Genomic DNA, 26,472 nt, shown 5'->3' on the forward strand with positions numbered 1-26,472 from the left:
GTTATATACTAAAAGGTATCAAATACATTATATAATGGAAAGACAGAGATTTAGGAACTAGGTTTTAAATTGTAAGGTATTTCCAGGGGCAGATGTGGACTCTGACCACAATCTATTGGTTATGACCTGTAGATTAAAACTGAAGAAACTGCAAAAAGGTGGGAATTTAAGGAGATGGGACCTCGATAAACTAAAAGAACCAGAAGTTGTACAGAGTTCCAGGGAGAGCATAAGGGAGCAATTGACAGGAATGGGGGAAAGAAATACAGTAGAAGAAGAATGGGTAGCTTTCAGGGATGAAGTTGTGAAGGCAGCAGAGGATCAAGTAGGTAAAAAGACAAGGGCTAGCAGAAATCCTTGGGTAACAGAAGAAATGTTGAATTTAATTGATGAAAGGAGAAAATATAAAAATGCAGTAAATGAAGCAGGCAAAAAGGAATGCGGACGTCTCAAAAATGAGATCGACAGGAAGTGCAAAATGGCTAAGCAGGGATGGCTAGAGGACAAATGTAAGGATGTAGAGGCTTATCTCACTAGGGGTAAGATAGATACTGCCTACAGGAAAATTAAAGAGACCTTTGGAGAAAAGAGAACCACTTGTATGAACATCAAGAGCTCAGATGGAAACCCAGTTCTAAGCAAAGAAGGGAAAGCAGAAAGGTGGAAGGAGTATATAGAGGGTCTATACAAGGGCGATGCACTTGAGGACAATATTATGGAAATGGAAGAGGATGTAGATGAAGACGAAATGGGAGATACGATACTGTGTATAGAGTTTGACAGAGCACTGGAAGACCTGAGTCGAAACAAGGCCCCGCGAGTAGACAACATTCCACTGGAACTACTGACGGCCTTGGGACAGCCAGTCCTGACAAAACTCTACCATCTGGTGAGCAAGATGTATGAGACAGGCGAAATACCCTCAGACTTCAAGAAGAATATAATAATTCCAATCCCAAAGAAAGCAGGTGCTGACAGATGTGAAAATTACCGAACTATCAGTTTAATAAGTCACAGCTACAAAATACTAACGCGAATTATTTACAGACGAATGGAAAAACTAGTACAAGCCGACCTCGGGGAAGATCAGTTTGGATTCCGTAGAAATGTTGGAACACGTGAGGCAATACTGATCCTACGACTTATCTTATAATCTAGATTAAGGAAGGGCAAACCTACGTGTCTAGCATTTGTAGACTTAGAGAAAGCTTTTGACAATGTTGACTGGAATACTCTCTTTCAAATTCTGAAGGTGGCAGGGGTAAAATATAGGGAGCGAAAGGCAATTTACAATTTGTACAGAAACCAGATGGCAGTTATAAGAGTCGAGGGACATGAAAGGGAAGCAGTGGTTGGGAAGGGAGTGAGACAGGGTTGTAGTCTCTCTCCGATGTTATTCAATCTGTATATTGAATAAGCAGTAAAGGAAACAAAAAATAAAAGGAAACAAAAAATAAAAAAATGGAGTAGGTAGTAAAATCCATGGAGAAGAAATAAAAACTTTCAGGTTCGCCGATGACATCAAAATTCTGTCAGAGACAGCAAAGGACTTGGAAGAGCAGTTGAACGGAATGGATAGTGTCTTGAAAGGAGGATATAAGATGAACATCAACAAATGCAAAACGAGGATAATGGAATGTAGTCGAATTAAGTCTGGTGATGCTGAGGGAATTAGATGAGGAAATGAGACACTTAAAGTAGTAAAGGAGCAAAATAACTGAGGATGGTCGAAGTAGAGAGGATATAAAATGTAGACTGGCAATGGCAAGGAAAGCGTTTCTGAAGAAGAGAAATTTGTTAACATCGAGTCTAGATTTAAGTGTCAGGAAGTCATTTCTGAAAGTATTTGTATGGAGTGTAGCCATGTATGGAAGTGAAACATGGACGATAAATAGTTTGGACAAGAAGAGAATAGAAGCTTTCGAAATGTGGTGCTACAGAAGAATGCTGAAGATTAGATGGGTAGATCACGTAACTAATGAGGAAGTATTGAATAGTATTGTGGAGAAGAGAAGTTTGTGGCACAACTTGACCAGAAGAAGGGATCGTTTGGTAGGACATCTTCTGAGGCATCAAGGGATCACCTATTGGAGGGCAGCGTAGAGGGTAAAAATCGTAGAGGGAGACCAAGAGATAACTACAGTGAGCAGATTCAGAAGGATGTGGGTTGCAGTCGATTCTGGGAGATGAAGAAGCTTGCACAGGATAGAGTAGCATGGAGAGCTGCATCAAACCAGTCTCAGGACTGAAGACCACAACAACAACAACAATCTTATATCCTCCAGTCAAGGCACCTGATAAGGACAATGATTGCTAAAAAGTAAGAAGCGAAGAGTGATAATAGAAGGCAGAATGTCTTCATAAACTTCAAAGTTTAAGAAAACGATGTAGATATTACAAAAATCACCTACATATGTCGACATATTGCAATTAATGAACAAATCTTTGTAGGTTTTAGCTGATGCAAACGAAGAAAACGTTCTTGGACATCACACACCTACTGATATCAAATGTTGACATGAATATGAAGACGTTCCGAAGCTTTATGCCTGAAACACAATGCTATATGTAAATAAATGTAAGCTACAGAATGTCAAATATATGTATACTATATTTGTGCTGCAGACTAAAAGAAGTTGAGGAGAAGGCACTGCTAGTTTGATAGATAATTGCTACGTCATGCTGGAAAATTTACCTTAGCATTGAAAAAAGTAAAAGAGGAAAAGCATGGGTGCATAGGAAGACTAGATTGTATGAAACACATTATCGAATACGGTGCAGGTAGAACGTGGGGTGTAAGTTGAATTGAAAAGATAGCGCTATGCAAAAAGAGCTGGATGACAACATAGAGCCAGTCAAAATACTAATGATTTAAAAATGAAAGATCTAGCAAGTAGATTTGTAACTGAAAATAAGTTATAGCGATGAAGCGCTTCACATAATCCGTCCCAATTTTCTTGCTTGTGACGTAACAGACGGGGTCTTACGACAAATTCACATTTCTTCTACAGAAAACAGTCGCTAAGGACTGTTTGTCGTAGCTATCAATATTTGGCGAGGACATTACATTTACATATTGGAACACAGAGCACTGGATATGTGCCAGACACATATTTCTGAAGTTCAGTCAACACAACAAGCGACGACCGACTTGCCAGCAAGGGTTCTGCTATGTTGTACTTTTTTTTTTATTTGGCCTTTGAGTGTGTACTCAATTTAGCCATCGGCAACACATAGTGACAATGTATACATAATTGAATAAACAAATACAGAAATGCATATTTACAAGAATAAAAAGCCCAACTGTTACAGTTTTGTACATAATGTTTTAAAAATTCAATTGAATTGCATTGGAAAATAATTAAAAGTGTCTTGGTTTACAATTCACACCACTTCTGAAGTATCTTCATCAGCAAGACATATACCAACACATCAGAAAACTATATCCCGTAGTAAATTCGTTAATGTCTTTTAAGAAACCTATGTACTTAGTAATTGGAGCGGAACACCTCAATGAACACACTGAAAATAAGATTCCTTCCAACGAACTTCACGCCACGACTTGGTTTGTAAATAAAAAACGCATTTTCGTGCTGCAACGTATTTTTCTTGCTTTAAGGCATCATCAGTGGGATCCGTAATGATACAGTTTTGTTGTTTTGAGATTTTTTTTAGGTTATCAAACAGTTAACGTCGCGGTCTTTTATGTAAATAAGTAATTAGTTACGGCATGCAGTGATCTGGGTTTTCTCTCATTTGGACTATAGGTCACACTACCACTTTATTGCCGACGCATAAACACAATTTTGCACTCCGAACTTCTTCACAGTGCTCAACATATCTCTCCTTCTTTTTTGTGGTTTACTATTATTCTTTTACCACTCGATATAGCTATTTTTTCGGACACTGTGCTTGTAACGACGTAAATACTGTAACTCGATTACGTGTTTCCTCCTCTTGGATTTGTTTACCTTTGCCAACCTAACGAAGTATATGTTCAAAAACAACTTCTATTCATGATGTTTATTTCGTTTGTGTGTGTTTGTGTATGTGTGTGTGTGTGTGTGTGTGTGTGTGTGTGTGTGTGTGTGTGTGTATTAGAGTGTGTGGGTGTGTGTGAGAGAGAGAGAGAGAGACAGACAGAGAGAGAGAGAGAGCTGAAGAGTGTGTATACGTTTTGTCTTTTTTTGTAGAGTGTGTGTGTGTGTGTGTGTGTGTGTGTGTGTGTGTGTGTGTGTGTGTGTGTGTGGAGGGGGGGAGGGGGGTTGGATTGGTGGTTTGGTTTGAGTTGTAGAGTGTTGAATAAGAATGTGAGTGGTTGGTGGTTGAAAGCTTCGGTGACAGCTGTTCTGTGGAGGGAATCGCGGATAAGTGAGTGGAAAGACGCTGGGTGGTATTATTATTATATTGGGTGGTAATGTTTTATTAATCCTCGTTGGGAGCGTTGTTCTATTATTTATCTATTACTGGTAATAATGGTAGCAATCACAGCAATAACGGGAAAGACGCCGGCTGCATCGTTCTCTCTAGAATCAGACTGATCTAAATGGGTGGAAGACCGTCGGACATCAGCTCTATGTCCCCCTTTACCACAGGCAGTGCATTTTACATTCCAAAAGTTTGAAAAGAAGATGGAACTTTGGAACAACTATACAGCGTGTATGGAGCCAAAAGTCGTGGCTCCTCAGCATCATCAGGGGCACCCAGCAACGTTCCTACCTCCATTCTCCCGCTTTGAGACTCCGAAGGTCAGTCTTTCTGAGTTCTTTGATGCACAGATCCATTTGGCTGCTGCCCTGTCAAAATTTTGTAGCTCCCACAAGGCCCCCAAACAGTATTACTGGCAATGGATTGCACGTCTTCAACTGTTATCCCGGGACTGCCACTTTGTCTGTCAACAGTCCTAAGCTGCTTCTGCAATGCGTGACAAGATCATTGGCCATACATAATACGACAAGCTCCACACCGATATGTTGAAACTGGAAAATCCTCCTTTAGACATATGTCTTCCAGTTACAGGGGCATTCGAGCAGTAACTACGTTCCACTGTCTCCCTCCAGGCTCCGTCTTCTGTCCATGGCGCATGACCAACGCACCAGGCAGGACCTTCTCTCCACCCATTGGACCTCTTGGAGACACCGATTGCAGGTCCCGATTTTTCAGTTAGTCGCCACCCACAGCCGTTGCCACTGTTTTAACTCTGTTTTTCCTAGTATCCGTGCCATCAATGTATCCACTAACGCACAAAATGCACTGCCTGTGCTAAAGGGGGTCATAGAGCTGAGGTCTGACAGTCTTCCAGGCATTTAGATCTGTTTGATTGTATGGACGACGCAGCCGGCGTCTTTCCTTCCATTTCTGTGAAACAGTCTGGCATTCCACATTCCACGAATGCCTTTTCTATCCTACAGTCTATTAACAACGTGCCCATCGATTTCCAAGTGGATACTGGCTCACCTGTAACAATCATTGATTGGAAGTCGTATTTGCGGATAGGGTCACCAACCATACGTCCATTCGATATCCCCCTTTGCAACGATCTTACTTTGGTATGAAGCCAGTTTTACACTTCTTTCCAGTACCACTCCGCTTCATTGTCGCCTCGGATTCTGATCGTCAGTTCTGCCAGTACCAACAGTCTGTTAGGCATGAATCTTTTTTAATATTTTGGGCATACCGATCCGTGAGTGTGCTCTTTCTGACTAGGCAGTCATGGATAGTTCCTACTTACAGAAATATCTGCCTACTTCTGTCTTCGAGCAATACACTACAGGTGTCGTTGGATTTGAAGGCCACGTGGCCCTCCTTGCTACGACAATGCCAAAGCCCTTTATCCTTAGGGATGTGCTCCGCCAGGTTTCTATAATAGCTTCAGGATGCGAATGTCTTCACTCCAGTGCCTCACAGTCAATCGTCAATTGTAATAATCTAAAACATTAATAAGGCGTTTTACGGGGGTTGCCCAGAAAGTAATGCACCTCATCTTTTCTCTTCAACAATTCTTGATTGTGCATAATGAAAATTACACACACGGAAGAACGTTCTTTTTATCTAGACACCCTATTTTTCCATGCAGTCTCCATCCCATTCTATGGCCTTCCGCCAGTGCGAAGCAAGGGGGTGTATGCTCTGTCGGTACCAATCCTTGCCCTGGTGAACCACCTCCTCTTCGCCCTCAACATGTCTTCCACGAATGGTACCCTTCAATGGCTCAAACAAATGGAGGGGCTAGGTCATGTGTCGCATGTGTTACAACCGTGGATGGTCTCCCTAACCACTGAAAATTGTGGAGCTCCACCGAATCTCCTTCTGATGTCCTCACCCCCTGTGCCTAACGACTAACTGTAGGCGCGCGGGATTAGCCGAGCGTTCTAGGCCGCAGCAGTCATGGACTGTGCGGCTGGTTCCGGAAGAGGTTCGAGTCCTCCCTCGGGCAGGGGTGTGTGTGTATGTCCTTAGGATAATTTAGGCTAAGTAGTGGGTAAGCGTAGGGACTGATGACCTTAGCAGTTAAGCCCCGTAAGGTTTCACACACATTTGAACTAACTTTACTTCTGTCGACAGCAATTGCGCCATAGACTTTCCACAAGCGTTTGTGAATATTCTCCACAGCTTCTTTCTCTGCAGTAAGAAATTCAACGACGGCACATTGAGTGTAACTTGCCCACAGACCCCATTTTGAAATTGTCCAGCTGCTACGCTGTCTGTTGGAACTGACGAAAACTTGTTTTTGGCTCAGAAAAAAATGCGGTGCGTTACTTTCTGGGCAACCCTCGTACATTTGTGGTAATTGCAAGCATAAATTCAGTGCTCAGTCAGTAACTGATGCATATTCCATTCCCATTCTCTCTCTTGCTGGCTCTTGGCCATGTCTCCACCAAAACTGACTTGAAGGATGCCTATCTGCAGCTACCGTTGGATGATAACTCCCAGAAGCTGCTCGTCATTAATATGCCATTTAGCCTGTTTCAGTACAATCGGTTGTCTTTTGGTGTCCCCAGCGCACCCAACATCTTTCACCGATTCCTGAAACAATTGACACATAAGGTACCAGGCACAGCCAACTACTTAGATAACATTCTGGCGGCAAGCAAAGACACCCAGGTTGTGGCCCACAGTCTTCATTCTCTGTTCAGTGTACCAGAAGGTCAACCTTAAAGGTAACAAGGACAATTTATGTTTCTTTCTTTCTTTCTTTCTTTCTTTCTTTTTCAGGTGGCACTTGGCCCGTAAGTTCAGCGCGACAAGGAACAAGTTAATGATCTAGTATATGAATTCCAATCAACATCTCCCTCCTCCCTCCGACACTAGTCAACAGAAGCCAATCATGGGCTAGCTGAACTATTACTACAAGTTTATTCCTCATCCGGTGTCCATGGCGGAACCCTTCCAAAGGCTACTTAGCACGAATATGAAATGGGACTAGCCGACCAGCAGCGATGATGCTTTCCAGGAGCAGGAAAACGCTCTCCTTAGCCTCAAGTGCTTGGCAGCATATGATCTATTCAGACTTCTAAACTTAAGCTAATGCTTCTGATTGTTGCCTTGGCACTGTCCTCTGCGGTTATGGATGGCGTGGAGAGACAAGTTGCCTTAGTGTCTAAGTGATTGTCAAACACTCCAAGGAATTATAGTCAGATTGAACAAGAAGCATTGGCAATAATATTTAGGGTCAAGAAATTACACAGTTATGTCTATGGCAAGAAGTTCACTGTCCTAGCTAATTTTTGATACAACTTAACTTTTAAACATAACTTGTCATTCATATACACTACTGGCCATTAAAATTGATACACCAAGAAGAAATGCAAATGATAAATGATTATTTATTGGATAAATATATTATACTAGAACTGACATGTGATTACATTTTTACGCAATTTCGGCGCATAGATCCTGAGAAAACAGAACCCAGAAGCACCACCCCTGGCCGTAATAACGGCCTTGATACGCCTGGGCGTTGAGTCAAAGAGAGCTTCGATGGCGTGTGCAGGTACAGCTGCCCATGCAGCTTCAACACGATACCACAGTTCAAGAGTAGTCACTGGCGTATCGTGACGAGCCAGTTGCTCGGCGACCATTGATCAGACGTTTTCAATTGGTGAGAGATCTGGAGAATGTGCAGGCCACGGCAACAGTCGAACATTTTATTTATGCAGAAAGTCCCGTACAGGACCTGCAACATGCGGTCGTGCCTTATCCTGCTGAAATATAGGGTTTTGCAGGGAACGAATAAGGGTGGAGCCAGGGGTCGAACCACATATGAGATGTAACGTCCACTGTTCAAAGTGCAGTCATTGCGAAAAAGAGGTAATCGAGACGTGTAACCAATGACACATCATACCATCACGCCGGGTTATACGCCAGTACGGCGATGACGAATACACGCTTACAATGTGCGTTCACCGCGATGTCGCCAAACACGGATGTGACAATCATGATGTTGTAAACAGAACTTGGATTCATCAGAAAAAATGACGTTTTGCCATTCGTGTACCCAGGTTAGTCGTTGAGTGCACCATCCCAGGCGATCCTGTCTGTGACGGAGCGTCAAGGGTAACCGCAGCCATGGTCTCCTAGCTGATAGTCCATGCTGCTGCAAACGTCGTCGAATTGTTCGTGCAGATGGTTGTTGTCTTCCAAACGTCCCCATCTGTTGACTCAGCGATCGAGTCTTGGCTGCACGATCCGTTAGAGCCATGTGGATAAGATGCCTGTCATCTAGCGACTGCTAGTGATACGAGGCCGTTGGGGTCCAGCACGGCGTTCCGTATTACCTTCCTGAATACACCGATTTCATATTCTGCTGACAGTCATTGGATCTCGAACAACGCGAGTAGCAATGTCACGATACGATAAACCGCAATCGCGTTAGGCTACCATCCGACCTTTATCAAAGTCGGAAACGTGATGGTATGCAATGCTCCTCTTTACACGAGGCACCACAACAACGTTTCACCAGGCAACGCCGGTCAACTGCTGTTTGTATATGAGAAGTCGGTTGGAAACTTCCCTCATGTCAGCAAGTTGTAGGTGTCGCCACCGGCTCCAACCTTGTGTAAATGCTCTGAAAAGCTAATCATTTGCATATCACAGCATCTTCATCCTGTCAGTTAAATTTCGCGTCTGTAGCACGTCATCTTGGTGGTGCAGCAATTTTAATGGCCAGTAGTGTAGTTATTGTCCGCATAGGTATTACGGACTACTGAAACCTTGTGGATGACTGAGCTGGGAAAATCACTGACTCAGAGAGTTGCTCAAACTCCATTATCTGAATAGGGACTTTGCCCGCCTCTGGCCTCAAAAAGTGAATGGGTGAGTGTAAGAAAATGCTACTGTAAGACTTTTTAACCACATAGTAATTGTTCATCTAAAGTCTATGGTATAAGCAATGACCATAGGCTCCACAAGAATCACGCGACATGGAGCAATGTTCACATGTTTTTCTTGCTGTCATGTAGTTTTGCGTGAGTGAGTGATCCTTGAGTTAAATAAGGTCAAGTTACGACGCCTTTTTCATGTCCTGTCATGGTTGGCAAAGTCGCCCTTATCATTTATTCTGTACTGCTAGACTGCAGAAACTATTTCATGATTTAGACTGTTCCCCGTCACACTTTACCAGTTTGAAGTGAGAGACCACCCATACGGGAATGGACAATATGTGGGCGGGCAGTGAGAGAGTAACTCATTCCTTCACTTATTTTCGTATTCAAGGATATTCTTTAATGTTCTTATTACATACCAGATAACATTTCCTGTGGGAGAAGAGGAAGTTATCAATACAAGCACTGATAGGAGCATGTACATTGTTAATGCATGCGGGGCCTTTATGGCAGCTCGCCGTCAAAGAGTTTTTTCTGGAGTTGAGAAGAGGCAATTGCTTTTGTTATTCAATAGTAAGTCTTGCAGTAGACGTTCGTTGTTTGAAACCCAGGTGCTCCTGTTAGGGAGAGGAACATCTCAAAGAACTTACTAGGGACAGAATGATGGTCCCAAGGATTTTCCCACCACTGTGCAATGGTTTCAGCTAAAGAGGTGGAAAACAGCTTACTTTGAACTACCTGCTAGGCGCTTCTGGCCACGAGACGTACAGGGTTGCAGGAGAGAAATTAAGTCGTCCGACTGTGGCGTTTTAGCAGTGTCATAAACGTCCTTTCTGTATGTAAGTGGCATCTATAAAAATCCATAATTTTCCATCTTTGCCTTGGACCGGATACCACAGGCAGAGGCATCAGGTGGTGTTTGCCCTCTGCCTCTCGTGTTATATGGAGAAACTGGGGTCTTCGGAAGAATTTTAGGATGGAATGAAAACTTTATGTCGACTCTGAAATGGTCTGTGTTGGGACACGAAAGCAATTAGCGTAGTTCAGTCGAGGCCTCTGGTTGGACACACTATAAGATTCAGCGCATGAAGGTAATGATCTCTGTGATAAATGTGGTTTGTTCTGGACCTAAACGAAAACTCTGAAATCACGTTGCCTATAATGGCTGTGGGAAACACAACTCTAGAGCATAATGTCTTCTTCTCCCTGAACAGACCCTTATGTCAGGGATTGGCTGCTTTTCTAGCAGGGAAAAGAAGACTCTTGTGGTTGGTACAAAGCCCAGGTATTCCTGATTGCATTGATGATCTTTTGGAATTTGCCTGTCTTTTCATGGAAAGGAAGATGGGGATAATGGTCTTTGATTTCGGACTTCGGTCTGGAGGGGATATTCTAGTCTTGAATCTTGTTATGAGTCGCTGCGCTTGGTACATTTGTCCTGTACGTGACTTTGCACTGTCACTTGTCTTCACTGGGGAGCCCGTGGTAAAATTTCTTTCAGGTGTAGCAACATTTGGGACCACAATCATCTCAGACAACTTGCTGTGCCGAGGAGAATCTGATTAGTATCAGATCTGCCACTTTGTCGTTTGATCTTGTGGGCATCACTGTGTGATTCCAGTAGCCCAGCGAACTGGTGTGTCACACGGTGCAGTCTGTCGAGGTTTCAGGCTTACGTTAGAGACAAATTGCGATCTGTGTCACAAATCGCCAGCAACGACCTTGCATATTTGTATACTTCTGTGCAGAATATGTCCAACGAAGTCTATTCAGCGTTAGATGATTTCAAATTGCGTTATCCATGCTTTGAGCCAGGGTAAATAGATTAAACTAATAAACGTTAGTCTTTGCCAACCAAACGTTACGTAGTGCGGTGTTAATTATTTGTTGCTTCTAATTGTGTTGCCAACAGTTTATGATTTATTTACCGTCTAGCTTAAATTGTGTTGTTTGTTCTATTTTGTGCTTAATAAACTCTTCTCATTTTTATAAGAGATTAAACATGTGTTTGTAGATTAATCACACATCGCTAATTGAGTACAGTAATGACAGGGCCACCATTTTATTAATTTCTTTCAGAATGCAATTTTTATGTAATATTCTAATATAAGTGATTACCTGCAGTACAGGCTAGCAATAGTGACGTATATAAGTGGACAGATATAGTTTAGCAGATGGATTGCCAGATGGACGCTTCGAAGGCTTATAAGTTAAAGCTATTGCTATCAGGGTGTAAACTTGCAGTTGCCTGTAGTGTTTCAAATCAAACTGCAAGGCCAATGTAGTTTTGCAAGTGCAAGTCCGTAAACGCTCCTGGCCTTCACATTTTAATTCGTTACACGATACAGGATAGTAGTGGAAACATATCCGTTCCTCTGTCGTTCTGGGCGGTGGGAGGGGGGGCGGGGGAGATGGAGAGGTTCTATAATCCATACTGGCGGACTGGACGGAATTCCGACCTGAACTCTAGTGGAAAACCTTCGCCATGATTTACAACTTCGACTTCACTCGCGATCCCAGTCTCCAACATGACTACCATCTTCTGGTATCGGCTGTTCAAGGCTAATTGTGTGCCATTCCTTCACAGACAGTCAGAAGTCTCACTGAAAGTCGTCGTGATGGCGAAAGGTAGAGTCGTCCAATTTTAATTTCCACTAAAACGTGTCCGGATGCTTTTGATTAGATAGTGTATAGCACTGAAAGAAAGGGGACCGACGCATGGTAGAGGCTGATCTGGCATCTTTTATGGGCAAAAGAGAGTAAGATATTTCGTCTATGTAAGAATCTATAGATATTGGAGGAATTTGTCAACTATCTCAGATCCAAGGGAAAGGGGGAACAGACATCCATACGAAACAAAATGAAACGTTTATTTCCTTTCATTGATGGCGAAATATACCAAAACCGTTTGAAGAGCTTTGGAGAAACTAATACCTAGCTCTGAGGATAAAATCGCTAACCTACCGCCTATATTCGACCAGCAGAGAGAGAAGGGGTGGTAGTATAAAGCTCCTTGAGCAAAAGTCGTCGATTACACTCCAGATTGCTCTGCAGAGCTCATGGAATGGGGGTATGTAAGGTTACTGATAATCCATACGTCAGATAGGGACATTAAGCTCTGATACTTCCCCTGCGTTCGGTCGCAGGTTCGAATCCTGCCTCGGGCAAGGATGTGTGTTATGTCCATAGGTTAGTTAGGTTTAAGTAGTTCTAAGTTCTAGGGGACTCATGACCAAACACGTTAAGTCCCATAGTGCTCAGAGCCATTTGAACCATTTTTTCCCTTGCGTTATTCGAGAGGAGCAGGCAGTGTGCCGGTAACGAGTCCCCATCCTCTTGACTCATCATAATTCAATACAAACTTGGCACCACGCTGTATCCACACCCAATACTGACATCCAAACACACGATTCAACTCTCATACACCAAGAGGAAAGAGGACAAAGCACGAGGAGACAGGAAATACATTTCTAGGTAGGTGACTGAACCTACCCCTTGCAGTTATACAGAAAGCAACGGCGTAACTTTGTTCCTTCCTTCACTGAAACAAAAGCTAAAGGAGACAAAATAAACTTAGTCATCGTATTGCGTGCTATCAAGATTACTGCACTCCCAATCCTGTGCATTACAAACTGACACCGTCCTACCTTGAAGATTATGGTGTATTTCCACAGTAGTTTCGTGGACAGCTCCATTCAAACCCAAATCCTTACATAACATAAAAATTATGTACGTGTATACACTGACGGAAAAAAATCACAACATGAATAAGGAGTTGTGTGACCTGAACGAAAGCTGGTAGGCATGTTTGTCCATGTGTATTCCAATTTCGCCGTCCGCGGTGGCCGAGCGGTTCTAGGTGCTTCAGTTTAGAACCGCGCAACTGTTACGGTCGCAGGTTCAAATCCTGCTTCTGGCATGGATGTGTGTGATGTCCTCAGGTTAGCTAGGTTCAAGTAGTTCTAAGTTCTAGGGGACTGATGACCTTAATGTTAAGTCCCATAGTGCTGATAGCCATTTGAACCATATTCCAATTTCGCGCAAGTCGCATAAGAGTGGTGGTGGTAGTACCACTATAAGGATTCAAATCGGATTTCCTTTAAACACACGCTCTAACAGTCGTGAGCTTCAGTTACCTTTAAGACTGCACTTGGTGAGTTGACATCACTCAAGAATGCCTTTAACGCGACAAAGACACCATTATTACCATATCACTGATTATTAACGAGGTTGTGTAATATATCTACATACACATCTATATGATTACTTTTCAATTCCTAATTAAGTGCCCACTGAAACACCTTTAAGCTATTTCTCTACAGTTCCACTCTCGGATAGCGCAAAGGAAAACGAACATTTAAATTTTTCCGTATGAGCTCTGATTTCGCTTATTTTATCACAACGATTCTCCTTATGTAGGTGGGTTTCAACAAAATATTTTCACACCCTGAGGAGAAAGTTGGTTAGTGAAATTTCAGGAGATGGTCCAGCCGCAGCGAAAAACGCATTTGGTTTAATGACTGACTACCCAGTGTCCCTTATTTTGCGATAATACGAAAGAAAGCGTCATTTTTTGAACATTTTTGTTGCCCTCCGTCAATTCTATCTAATGTGGATCCTACGCTGCAGAGCAGTACTCAAGAAGAGTACGGACAAGTATAATGTAAGCAACGTCTCTATTTGACCTGTTACATTTCCTAAGTTTTCGGCTAATAAATCGCAGTCTTTGGTTTCCTTTAAAAAAAACGTTATCTTTGTGGAGATTACAATTTTTTTGTCCGTAATGATAATCCCCATGTACTTATTTGAGTTTATAGCCTCTAAATTTGTCCAGTTTATCGTGTTACCGAATTTTAGCGGATTCCGTTTAGTAGTCACGTGTATGGCTTAATACATTTCATTATTTAGAGCCAATTGCGACTTTTTGCACCATACAAGCATATGGTCTAGATCATGTTGCAGTTCGTTTTGGTCATATGATATTTTTACAAGACGGTAAATAACACCGTCCTTTGCAAACAATGTAAGAGGTCTTCTCAGATTGCCTCCTAAGTCGTTTATGTAGATCATGAACAGCAGTGGGCCTATAATGCTTGCGTGGTGAACGCCAGTTAGTGCGTCTGTTTTGCTGGCTGACTTACCGTCAGTTATTATTTACTGTGATCTCTCTGACAGGAAATCACTAATACAGTCACACAACTGAGACAAGCAATTTCATTAGAAGTCGCTTGTGACGAACGATGTGAAAACTCTTCAGGAAAGGCAAAAATATGGAACAATCTTACATCCCGTTTCCATAGCTCTCGTTATTCCGTGAGGGTAAAAAGCAAGTTTTATTTTACAAAACAATATTTTTATAATAGTTTTTGGATGTTTGTCAGTATATCGTTTACTCCGATACAATTCATGATGTGAGAGTACCGTATATTTTCCAGAATCCAACTACAAATTGGTGATATGGGTCTGTAATTCAGCAGATTACTCCCACGTCCTTTCTTAGGTATAGGTGTGGCTTTGGAAACTTTCCGAAAACCTTACGAAATCAATAAAATGGCTTTAAAAACAAGTAAGAAATTAAACAACTTCTCGAATATTATCGAGGGAATGAGATAAGCAACTGATGTCAGCAAAAGACCTTTCATAGAATTAAGAAATTATGCAGTTCGTATAACATCAACAGCGAAGCTGCATATTAATAATAAACAACTTTATTATTTACAAAATTTTTCAATCCGGTTTTAAGTATAATATCTTTAGCGATTGCAGCAAATTTAGTACAGTTAATAGTAGCAACAAAAATGCTTCAAATGGTTATAATCACAATGGAACTTAACATCTGAGGTCATCAGTCCCCTAAACATGGAACTACTTAAACCTATCAAACCTAAGGACATCGCACACACGCATGCTCGAGGCAGGATTCAAACCTGCGACCGTAGCAACAGCGTGGTTTCGGACTGTAGCGCCTAGAACAGCTCGGACACAGCGGCCGGCAGTAGCAACACATGTATTGCGTCACCACCGTTTGGGATATATATTTAGAGTCACTGGATGTTAAACAGTTACAATTCAGTCCCTTCACAGGTGGGATAACCCGACGGACGGGGTGGGCGCTGTTAATTCGCCACCCACCGGTGTACTGGTGGATGGGGCAAGGAGCAGATCCCGTACAACGTGAAATACAACAGACTAAGAAATAACCATAGAAAACAAATAACACTGCACTGCTTTACAAAGGGCGGCACGTATTTCATTGGATTATCATTTAAGAACCATAAACAACCAATTTAAATAAATCAGTTCAATCACCGGATATAGCGCGAAGCAACAAAGCACTTTAGAACTGGGTAGCACTCTGTTTACAGGAATGAGAAAACCAGAAAGGATTAAATGTCTACGAAATTAATTGACAAACAATTACTTGAACTAATTATGCAGCAAGTCATTAAATACTGTTTTGAAATCCTTCTGGAGTCGACGCGAAATTTAACCGACAGGAAGAAGATGCTGTGATATGCAAATGATTAGCTTTTCAGAGCATTCACATAAGGTTGGCGAAGTTGGCGACAACCTACAACGTGCTGACATGAGGAAAGTTTCCAGCCGGTTTCTCATACACATACAGCAGTTGACCGGCATTGCCTGATGAAACGTTGTTGTGATGCCTCGTGCAAGGAGGAGAAATGCGTACCATCATGTTTCCGACATTGATAAAGGTTGGATTGTAGCCTATCGCGAATGCGGTTAATCGTATGGCGACTTTGCTGCTTGCGTTGGTCGAGATCCAATGACTGTTAGCAGAATATGGAATCGGTGGATTCAGGAGGACAATACGGAACGCCGTGCTGGATCCCAACGGCCTCGTATCACTAGCAGTCGAGATGATAGGCATCTTATTCGCATGGCTGTAACGGATCGTGCACCCACGTCTCGATACCTTAGTCAACAGATGGGGATGTTTGCAAGACAACAACCATCCGCACGAACAGTTCGGCGACGTTTGCAGCAGCGTGGGCTATCAGCTCGGAGACCATGGCTGCGGTTACCCTTGACGATGTACCACAGACAGGAGCGCCTGCAATGGTGAACTCAACGACGAACCTGGGTGCACGAATGGCAAAACGTCATTTTTTCGTATGAATCCCGGTTCTGCTAACACCATCATGATGGTCGTATCCATGTTTGGAGACATCGCGGTGAACGCACATTCAAAGCGTGTATTCGCCATCGCCATACTGGCGTATCACGCGGCCTGATGGTATGGGGTGCCATTGGTTACTCGTCTCGGTCACCTCTTGCTCGCATTGACGGCACTTCGAAAATTGGACGTTACATTGCAGATGTGTTACGACCGTTGGCTGTACCCTTCATTCGATCCCTGCGAAATCCTACATCAGCATTATAATGCACGACCGCATGTTGCAGGTCCTCTACGGGCCTTTCTGGATACAGAAAATGTTCGACTGCTGCCCTGGCCAGCACATTCTCCAGATCTCTCACCAACTGAAAGTGTCTGATCAGTGGTGGCCGAGTAACTGGCTCCTCACAATACGCCAGTCACTACTCTTGAACAACTGTGGTATCATGTTGAAGCTGCTTGGGCAGCAGTATCTGTACACGCTATCCAAGCTCTTTTGACTCAATACCCAGGCGTATCAAGGCCGTTATTATTGCCAGAGGTGGTTGTTCTGGTACTGATTTCTCAGAATCTATGCACCCAAATTGGGTGAAAATGTAATCACTTGTCAGTTCTAGTATATTTATGCAATGAATACCAGTTTATCATATGCATTTCTTCTTGGTGTAGCAATTTTAATGGCCAGTAGTGTATTTGTAAGGGGGCTCATACTGACAACTTGAGTAAATAGTGTAATCACTCATGAAGTTTCGGTTCGCTTTCTTCTCTCCTTCTCGGAGGTTTCACTCTCCTTGCCAGGTAGTGTAGGTAGTATATGTTAGAAACAACACAGATCCCAAAATCGAACCTTGTGCATCACCATGTCTCATGTCTTCGAATTATGAGAGGCTATTGTTGCGTGGTTAATACACTTTGCTTCCTGTCGATCACATAATAGAAAAAAAAAAAACATGAACCTACTGAGCCTTTTGTTCCATACATCACGTCAGAACTACATTCAAGTCCAAATTTGTCCGCAGCCTATCATTGAAGTACAACACTTAGCATCAAATACAGTTTGTTACGAGCACAACGGATATCCAGAACTGAACTGAACTCCTCGACAGAGCTGCTGCTATTTATAAAAACATTCAATATTCCAGAATAAACAAACATCGCAAAGATAAGAAATTTCAAAAACCTTCCAGAAATGGTAAATACTAAATAACAAGAAACTGTCGGTGGTCAGGTCTGAACTGCCGATCCGTAACATGCTTGCTAACTCCTAGGCTACACTGCATGCAACAGAGCTCGCGGCATTGATCCCTCTCGTTCACTGTATCTCCAGCTTTCTTGGACATATCATCAATCTGCGTGTCAGGAGTGTAGTTACGGTTGACCGAGAAGACGGATGAAATCTCTGTACGTTTGCCTTCTTGGTGAACTGTCATAACCGTAGACATCACATCTGACGTCCGACCAGCGACAAAGAAAGTTGCGCATTGCTCAATATTTCCGATTATCACACAATCCGCACAGCCTTAAAAATTCATAACAAGAATCTCGGGATGTATCTCACTGGTCGGTGCTTGTGGTATAGCGGTTTAAGTTCTCGGTCAAAGAGGCTTCAAGCGTGGACAAAGGTTCAGGGCACACTCTTGTCCTTGGGGTTGAAAAATGCCTCTAAAGGCGGAAGAATAAACAATGATCAACGGCATCAGGATGTAGAAGGCACTGGAAACCACTACATTAAAGACACGTAACGTGTATCCACAGGAAAAGTGTCTTGGCAAAATATTACGGAATAGTTCCCAATTTGAATCTCCAGGGTGGAGGTGGTGGTGGGGTGGGGGTGGAGTGGCGATAGGGGGAACTGCCAAGCTGGAGGAGACCATGAGAAACATAGTGGATAACCAGCGAAAGGATATCGTTCTACGAGTTGGGTCATGGGATGTCATATGCTTCAATGTGATAGGGAAGCTAGAAAATCTGAAAAAGAAAATGCAGTGGCTGAATCTAGATGCTGTAGGGCTCATTGAAGTAAAATGGAAAGTAGACAAGGATTTCTGGTCAGATAAGTGTAGGGTGAAATCAATAGCAGCACTAAATTTTATGATGGGAGTCGGATTCGAAGATAGGGCAGGGAGTGCGGTACTGTGAACAGTTCGCTGGTACGGTTATTCTTATCAGAATCGACAGCAAACCAACAACGACAGCGGCAGTTCAACTATACATGCCGATGTCGCAAGCTAAAGATGAAAATATTTATAAAATATATAAAGATACTGAAAGTGTAATACAGTACTAAAAAGGAGACAGTTGCAGGGGAAGAATAGAAGAAACGATTAGAGTAGAATATGGTCTTTGGACAAAGATTGAGAGATGAGAAAAATTAATTTTCTGAAATAAATTTCAGCTAGTAATAGTGAGTACTCTGTTCAAGAATCACAAGAGGAGGAGGTATACTTGGAAGAGACCTGGTGATGCGGGATTTCAGTTACATTCCATTTTGGTCAAACAGAGATTCCGGAATCAGATACTGGATTATAAGGCGTACCCAGCAGCAGATGTAGACTAACATAACTATGTAGTAATGATGAAGAGAAAGCTGATGTTAAAGACATTAGTCATGAAGAATCAATAGGCAAAGAAGCTGGATTCGGAGGTACTAAGGAATAACAATACCCCAATTGATAATTAAAAGAAGGAAGTACAAAAATGTTCAATCAAATTCAGGAAAACTGAAATACAAGTCACTGAAAAATAAAATAAACAGGACTAACAAGGAAGTTAAAACGAAATGACTGCATGAAAAATATAGATACATCGGAAAAGATAGGATTGTCCGAAGGCTTGACTTAACATACAGGGAAGCCAAACCAAGGTGAAATTAAAAGTAGGGGTGGTAGCATTAACAGTGCAACGGGAATTCCACTATTAAATCCAGAGGAGAGAGCGGAAGGGTGGAATGAATACATTGATTGCCCCTATGATGGGGGGGGGGGGGGAATTTGTCTGATGAGATAGAAGAAGAAACAGGACTCGATTTACAAGAGATAGGGGATACGGTATTGCAATCAGAATTTGTTAGAGATTTGGAGGATTTGAGATCAACTAAGACAGAAGGGATAGATAACATTCCATCAGCATTTCTGAAATCATTGGGGAAGTGCTAACAAAACGACTATTGACGTTGATGTGTAGGATGTGTGAGTCTGGGTACATACTAGTGGTTTCGGAAAAATATCATCCACACAATTTCGAAGACTGTAATAACTGACTTGTGCAAGAATTATCGCACAATCAGTTTAACACCTCACGCATCCTAGTTGCTGACAAGAAGAATACAAAGAAAAAGGGAAAATAAAACTGAGGATGTGTTAGATGACGATTAATTTTGCTTTACTAAGGGTGAAGGCACCAGAGAGGGAATTCTGACGTTGTGGTTGATGGTGGAAGCAAGACTAAAGAAAAATCAAGACACATTTATGGGATTTGTCCAACTGAAAAAATTGTTCGAAAATGTAAAAGGGTGCATTATGTTCGAAATTCTGAGAAAAGTAGGAGTAAGTTGTAGAAAGATACAGATGTGGTACAATAGGTGCAAGAGCCAAAATGGAATAATAAGAGTGGACGACCAAGAACGGACGAAAAGGGCGTAAAACATGGATGTAGCCTTCCGCCCCTACTTTTCAACCTGTACATGGAACGAGCAATGATGGAAATAGAAGATAGGTTCAGGAGTGCGTTTAAAAATCAAGGTGAAAGGATATCAATAAAACGATTCGCTGGTGACATTGCTATGCTAAGTGAGACTGAAGAAGTATTATTTGTTATATTAAATGGAATGAACGGTCTAATGAGAACAAAATATGAATTGAGAGCAAATCGATGAAAGACAAAAGTAACGGACGGAGCAAAGAGGATATTAAAAGCAGAGTAACACTTGCCAAAAGGGCATTTCTGACCAAGATAAGTCTACAAGTAACAAACGTAAGCCATAATATGAGGGAGAAGTTTCTGAGAATATGCATTTGGAGCACAGCGTTGTATGGCAGTGATACAAGGACTGTGGGAAATCCGGAACAGAAAAGAAGCGATGCATCTGAGAAGTCGTTCTCCAGACGCAAGTTAAAAATTAGATGGTCTGGTAAGGTGAGGAATGCGGAGGTTCTGCAGAGAAGCGGAAAGGAAAGGAATACGCGAAAAACACTGACAAGGAGAAGGAACAGGATGACAATCCTCTTCTTTTTAACGACCAATAACACTACAAAACTTCCCTTCCCTTCATCATTAATGATAGGAACGATCCTGTACATTTCATCAAATTCCTGATATGATGTTCGAATAGGACATCTGTTAAGATATAAGGAAATGACATTCGTGGTATCAGAGGGAGCTGTTGAAGGCAAACACTGTAGTGGGAGGCAGAGGGTGGAATACATATAGCATATAATAGAGGATGTAGGTTGCAATTGCTACTCTGAGATGAAGAGGTTGCCACAGTACAGAAATTCATGTCAGGCCGTATCAGACCAGTCAGAATAATGATGACTGAAAAAAGCAAATAGTCTTTCTCCTACGCTTCCAAGGTTGGTATGCTAAAGCTTAACAGAAAATTGGGGTTTAACCTCCTGTCACCATCAATGGAGAAGCAGCACAAGCTCGGATTGTTTCAAGGACGGGGAAAAAATCAGCCATGCCTTTCCAAAGGATCAATCCAAGCATTTACCTACAACGTTTTAAGGAAATTACGATAAAGCTAAATCAGGATGGTCGGACGAGAATTTGAAACGTCGTTCTCCCGAATGTGAGTGTCGTGTACCAACCACTGAGCACCCTCGATAGATTAGGTCTTTCAGGTAATCGTACTGAGTAACATCCGGCTGGAATGGCCACAATATGTATACATTGTCGTTTCCGTCTCACAATCATGGTACAGGATCAATAATGTGAAGCCTGTATTGTCATGCTTTACTGTGCAGTATGCGAATGTCATGACGGGTAATTCTGAGCCCCATTCTCTCTGTTCAACATAAACATACATTGACAGCATTTCTGCGAACATCATGTTAGAGTATTCAGTGAGGCTATTCGGCGGTGTGTGGAGCCAGTTGTCATCCAGTGGGTGATGCTACAAAGTGAAAATACCTGACACTAGTTTCGACTTTTCCACCATCAGAGATACTACCACTGTGTGTTCCGCACTTCACTACCATGTCTCGTACAAGGATCGTAACAATTTGCGAACCTTCTGTAGTCGGCACAGCTTTGGTGACAGTGTAACTGCTGAGGTAATCAGTGCAGATTATTGTCCGTCGAATAGTTTTGTTAACGTCGGGGACTTCACCGACATATGCAGCAGTTATTCGTATTTCTTCCGCACTGTTGTGTTTCGCCACGGGAATCACTGAAAGGCAGTCGGAGTCTTTGTGTTTACGTCCACTTTTATGTCCCACTGCGATTTCATACACCTGAAGGCTCAGTGCCCACCTCACCAGTAACCCAAGATCCCCTTCAAGCTAGTCAGACAGGTCGACAATGGTGGTCCGTCACCATGGTGAACTACTTGCCAAATTAATACGGCCAAACCAAATCTTCCTCGATTATAGTTCACCTTGGATTGTACTCTGGGAACATAAGCTGTCTTCCTTTCAGCAGCTCCCTCAGTTTCCACTAGAGCTGCACGCACATTATAGCCGCTAGCATGATTGTGGAGTTCTGTGTCGACAGTCGACATTGTCGTCATTGAACACTAGCACTGGAGATGTTAACGCCTCCTTAATGACAAGGCAAGACTTTTCTTGCAGCATGTTGCACAAAGTTTAAGCGTCTCCCTGCAATAGTTCTCGCAGGGAATGTGGCCTGAAGTCCCATATGAATCACCAGCAGTACGACAACATTACGAAAAATATTTTCACATCATGAATGTGCCAAGGAGTCAGAAAATATATGACCGATCTTATTTTCACTGTACTGGGACGCTCTCCATCACCAATCGCTAAGTGTACTAAGGTTTCTTTATTTCTCTGGCAGCGAAGATGCGCCGTTTTAGGTTTCAAGCAGAGACTTGGAGTCTGAACATACTTTGAGGTGGCTATCAGTCAGTTTATACATTTCTCAAATGGCTTAGATGAAATGACTATACTATCCAGAGAGTAAAGACACGTCGTTCATAAGCTGTCGGCGGGTAGTCCACCATATGCCAAAGATAGTTGGAACGTCTAGTCGATTACGCTTAGGTGACACCTGGACCGGTTTGCCTCCATATGCCTTTATTGATGAATTGTGGCTCCTCATGAAAATTAGTGATCCAGAACTTTCGGAAGGGTTATCAAATGAAGAGATTATCCAGAATGAAATTTTCACTCTGGAGCGGAGTGTGCGCTGATATGAAGCTTGCTGGCAGGTTAAAACTGTGTGCCATATCGAGACTCGAACTCAGGACCTGTACCTTTAGCAGGCACGTGCTCTACCAAATGAATTACCCAAGCACTTGGCAGTTGATGTCTGGAGTGCTGACACATAACCTGCGTATCCAGTAATGTTTCCAACTGACATGTTAAGTATGAGGATCATATCAACCTGTACCGCATCAAAAACAGCCTGAAGATGACGCACTGAAGCGTTGAAACTGGTAGCGGCAAGATAAAATAAAATCATAAGGACGGCTGTAGGTGTTTTTATTTGTCACGAAATATGGCTCACGTTGTTGAAAAGGGAAGTAAAAACGAATAAACTCAGGTTTTCCGCAGATCGTGAAGTGCAACAGCTAACTTGTACGTAGACACTCATGCAGTTAACGCCCCTGTATCTGGCTGAATAAGTATGAGGAAACGTTCGCGAACTCGTCCATATCTCTCTCTTTTCGATTTTATAACGGCCCAACGTTCGAGGTTTATCCTGCGTACAGGATAAAAGCGACAACGTGGATCGGGAAATACGGCCCTACCAAGTCGGTGTTGCCGGTAAATTCGCAGTTACGGTCGCGACCATAACTTCAGACCTCGCATTTTACGGCCGGCAGCGTTTTGTTTCGCGGGAGCTGTTCATGACGTGCCGGTCAACAACTCGGGATTCCAGCGCTCGCAAACCAGAATTACCGTCAGTCGGCGCGGCTGGCGCAATGACGTCACGCATGTTCTGTCCGCTTTGTTTGCTGTCGGGCTGCCCCTGTTTCCGAGGCCGTAAGCCCGGGAGGCAGTCCACACCAGCCTGTTACTCTACTCGATCGGAATGGTCGTGGATAACTCCCAGCCGTGTTACAACAGCTACAGAAAAAGCAGATTTCGACAACACGCTTCCAGTAAGCTTCGTGTGACAGCTACGTTTTGATGTGAAGCTGTTTAATGCATACCTAAACTATCCGTTGGCAAAGGACGTTTTCCTGAGGTACTAAAAGCATCGTGAGTAACAAAAATTGACGGTCTATTTTTCGACGATCTTGGTAGTGCAGGCATTGGTGTAGTCTGAACACTCCAACTTGGGCAGCAAGTACGACAGTAACTCCGGTAGCGGTCACCTAACAAAGCGTCTGTTTAATTTTGTTACTGATTTATTTTGCTTCGGTTTGTTGACCTATAAACGAACTTTTTTGTACAAGTAAATCTATATAGAAAAACCAAGATACAGACACTCTGTACTGTCATTTTGTTGTGCTCTTCCGTCCGAAGACTGGTTTTTTTGGTCTCCGCGCTAGTCCAACCCACGAAACCATCTTCATCTCTGCATAATTTTTGCTACATCCTACTGAATCTTCTTTCTGCGGTCTAACCTTGATTTTCCACTATTGTTTCTGCCCCATCCTAATCTGGCTAATAGCCTTGTTTTGTTGATGAAATACCATTTATCCCACTTTTAGACCCTGTTGATCCAGGAAACGTCAGTAGTATTTAGCAAAACATTGGCTGTAACCATTTCGACAGAAGAAATTCTCTTCACCTCTCCTTCTTGTTGGTCTCTCACCTTCCACAAATGATTTCATTTCTGTACAGCTTCCGACGTAACGTAATGGATTTATGTCAAAAGCTTACTACAAATTTGTCGCACTTTATCACCTGCTTTCTTTTGAAAACGATCCAAACATTGCTGAGAAATTGATTCTGTAGTTACTCTAGGTCACAATTCATCTTATGAAAATCTTTCTCAGTTAATTCTCTATGTGAAATGAAGTGTGCTCTTCCTTCGCATGTACAAGTGGTGTCAGCAGTTACAAAATCTTTTAATCTCCAATTATCTAAAACCATACTGCTGCCGGCCTGGGTGAGCAACTGTTTCTATGCGCTACAGTCTGGAACCGCGCAACTGCTACGGTCATAGTTTCGAATCCTGCCTAGGGCATGGCTGAGTGTGATGACCTTAGGTTAGTTAGGGTTAAGTAGTTCTAAGTTCTAGGAGACTGATGACCTCAGAAGTTAAGTCCCATAATGCTCAGAGCCATTTGAACCATTTGAGCCATACTGCCCATCCATTTCATGCTGGTGCTGGACAGTTATGTGGAGAAACGTGAACATAAATGGAGATTCTGGGCAGATTCTAGCCAAGTCTGAAGGCTGTTTTTGACCATGACAGGCACCTGTGCAATGTCTTCGATATTTGCAAGTGCCAGTCGTTATGAGAATAGCTTTCCGCGTAGTTGTGGATTTACTTGGATGTACGTAAAGTCATTGTTGGTGCACTATAGTTGGTGCTTCGGTAGGTCATGGAGCGTTTAGTGTTTCAAGAGGCACCGTATCGAAGGTGTGTACCGCGTACAGGGAAAGCAGAAAAATATCGTTCACTAAGTTACAACACAGGCGAATGTATGTGTTGAGCGATCAGACGGACGGCAGTTGAAGATGACTGTGACCTAAGATGAGGGACGACAGCTGCAACAGTCTCAGCAGAACGGAAAGTGACACTCGCGAACCCTGACAGTGCTAACTTAACATGAAGTGAGTTGAAAGTTCCTGGGAGATTAAAACTGTGTGCCGGACCGAGACTCGAACTCGGGACCTTTGCCTTTCGCTGGAAAGTGCTCTACCAACTGAGCTACCCAAGCACGACTCACGCCCCTTCCTCACAGCTTTAATTCCGCCAGTACCTCGTCTCCTACCTGCCAAACTTCGCAGAAGCTCTCCTGCATACCTTGCACTCCGCTGCAGAGTGAAAATTTCATTCTGGGAACATCCCCTAGGCTGTGGGTAAGCCATATCCTTTCTTCCAGAAGTGCTACTTCTGGCAAGGTATGCAGGAGTGCTTCTGCTGAGTTTGGAAGGTACATAACAGGAAAACGTTGTGTCGAAAGCATAAACTTGGACTATGGAGCAATGGAAGATAGTCATTTGGGGTATGGGTTTTGCTTCAGACTCTATCCAACATCTGGCTGAATTCACCTCCGAGTAGTGAAACATAGCGGAGGTGTGGTAATGATTTGGGCAGCCATATCGAGGTACTTCATGGGCCCAATGGTTAGTAAGATCGCATTCCAGCCATTTTGGCGTAGCCGCTCAATCCGACGGTGCAACAGGTGTTCTCGAGTAGTGAATCTGCTTTCGAAGACGACAGGACCCTGTCCACACAGCTCACATCGTTCGGCACTTGTTTTGTGAACACAAGAATGAATTATTACGTCTCCCTTGGCTACGACAACCACTAGATCTTTATTTCGATCCTTGTTGTCTACTTTGGAGAGAAGGGTGCATGATGTGAGAAGAATTATGAAAGATTCCCTTGAAAACAATCCAGGATCTGTATTTATCCATTCCAGGATGACTGGAGCTTGTTTTGAATCCCAACGCATTTCCCACCCCTTGTAAGTCAATGTGTTATGAATTTGGTGTTTCCATGTTTTTGTCTACTCCGTGTTCATCACCTTCAAACGAACCATAAGAAAAGCGAATAGCTCCACCTATTTTAAAAATGGTGGAAGTGAAAAGAAAATTCGAAAATCTCCACTTCCTTTGAATTAATTTCCATTCTGAGCCACAAGTATAAGATGTTTCAAAAGATTCATCTGGTTTATAAAATAATGTCTTTTACATGGATGAAAAT

Source organism: Schistocerca gregaria, chromosome 1 (genome assembly GCF_023897955.1).
Source record: "Schistocerca gregaria isolate iqSchGreg1 chromosome 1, iqSchGreg1.2, whole genome shotgun sequence".
Classification (NCBI taxonomy): domain Eukaryota; kingdom Metazoa; phylum Arthropoda; class Insecta; order Orthoptera; family Acrididae; genus Schistocerca; species Schistocerca gregaria.